Raw genomic sequence first — 2,132 nt, 5'->3', positions numbered from 1 at the left:
TAGACATAAACAATCAACCATCAAGGCTATAAATAGTGCACCAGAGTATTATGACATATTTTAACTTGTTACCATGCTAGTACACATAAACAATATATTTATATAAATAGGAGCACATAATGCTTAATGCAATAGACCAATAATCAGAGTAACATAACATATTATTCTAACTTAATGCACATCAAACTTTACCATGAATTTTCACTTGCCCTGCAAATTAAATTTCAAGTTATTTGGCCTTGGCCATAAAGATAGCACTCATTGCAACAAGAACATTATGCCGATGCTAATATCTATCATAAGTTCCTAGTTGACATATATTCGTCTGGCTTTTTACATACATTTTACATTCACGAAACATTTAATTTCATTAACATACTTAACCATATTATTTATCACGAGAATGAGACAATTAAGCAGGAAAGAAAGCTTTTGATGTAAATAGGGGAAGAGACTGCTCACATTGCCTACAAAGACTAACCAAACATCTACTTCCTCTCTATTGCTCTGACTTGCACTAGCAGTAGCAGGATCTATTTGGAGATTATAAGAATCAATAACAAAAACAATAGGTTCAAGGAAAAAAAACTGTCATAGAAACTCTTGCACATTAATAAGCACCACATGCAATTGCTAGAAGAGGATGAAAGAGATAAGAGGGAAAATCAGCATCACAACATATCCTTCTCCATATTGGAACATTTAAAAGCTTTAAGCAATGAGGCACCAAAGCACCCCTTGACAATTTTTCCAATCAAGTAAGTTAAGCATTAACCAAACATCATTCAAATTTTATTTCATTTAAACAACTGGCAAAATCATAACATATAATTCTCAATCAAACCAGCTTAGAAGATCCTTTCCCAACCTCTAACTGAAATATTTCAGTCATAGTCAACAAATGTATAGATTACACAATGCTAGTCCAAGCAACAAGCCAAATCCTAATTAGCTAGTTTACTAACTAAGAAATCATTAACGGGAGAAGTTAGGCCCCACCAAAACAAAATAACTAGTACTAATTTCAGCCAGCATTGAGCACAGCATAGCCCATTCAACCTAGCTCAAGCCAAATGCAAATCATTTTCTAGAAAACAAAATACACTGTTACGAATCAAAATATGCAATTGATTTACCATAACACTATTCAATTGTAAGCAACACAACATCCACAGAGAAACCTAATTAAATTTCTAAAAAATAAAAAATTTTCCAACTGCACCTTGGCGACACGAAATCCTTAACTTAAGCTTCCTCACTCTGAATTCGTTGTTGTCTTCATCATTGCAGTTCAATCTGCAGCCGCACCTTGGCGACACGAAGAAGTTATCGAGCGGGAACGAAGTTGAAGTGAATCCAACGGAGAAATCGAGCTCATCGCCCTTACGCACGACCTCGGAGTGGCAGAAGAGGAAACACGAACGCAAACAAAACAAGCGTAGAAGCAGTGAATCTTCCTTCTAGAATGAGGTGCGCGGTGGTCGTGCAAATCTAAATCGGCGGTGAGGCGAAGCCGACACCGGTGGAGCCTCCATGAATTTGGGCACTGCTAGGGTTTGGTTTTCATGGACGATGGGCTCTGCTAGGGTTTGGTTTTCTGATGAAATGAGAAGGAAAAATATGAAGAGGAAGGGTTAAGGTTAGTTTAGTAAGGAAAATTTAGTCTTTTTACTTTATTATACACATTCCATTCCTATTGGAATTAAAGATAACCAGGAGAAAGATGGGAATAAAATTGGTGCTATTTTGATTCCAGGGAATAAAAGTTACATGGGAATATATTTTTAACTTTGAAACAAACATGGGAATACGATATTCTCATCTAAATATTTGTGGAAATATTCTAATATTCCCCAACCACACACACCCTAAGAGTTTTTCACATGAATATGATCAACTAAGATGGGGATTCTCTAAATTTTATAGAGCAACTTGGCAGAACTTGCAAGAATGACAAATTAAAGTAGAGCTTTCAAAGACTAACTAGTTGCAAGTTTTTCAGCAATGCTAGAAAATGATGGCAAGCAATTGAAGATTTTGATCTTTTTTTATAGACATCGGGACATAAATCCCAAAAAGAAAGAAAACTAGACAGACATTATCCTAGAGAAAGTAGTTTCAATGAAGTTTCC

The 2,132-nt window shown here is 35.6% G+C and overlaps 1 long non-coding RNA gene across 1 annotated transcript in view; it reads right to left on the bottom strand.

The window, feature by feature from the left end:
* The window catches only part of LOC107613062, a 3,212-nt gene extending 1,544 nt beyond the window's left edge, over window positions 1-1,668 (bottom strand). The window contains exon 1 of the long non-coding RNA XR_001613904.2: window positions 1,223-1,668. This is a non-coding gene — a long non-coding RNA (uncharacterized LOC107613062). The remainder of the gene's footprint in view (window positions 1-1,222) is intronic.

The sequence above is a fragment of the Arachis ipaensis genome, chromosome B08, assembly GCF_000816755.2.
Source record: "Arachis ipaensis cultivar K30076 chromosome B08, Araip1.1, whole genome shotgun sequence".
Classification (NCBI taxonomy): domain Eukaryota; kingdom Viridiplantae; phylum Streptophyta; class Magnoliopsida; order Fabales; family Fabaceae; genus Arachis; species Arachis ipaensis.
Note: the sequence above shows the minus strand (reverse complement) of the source record. Positions and strands in the feature narration are given on the sequence as shown.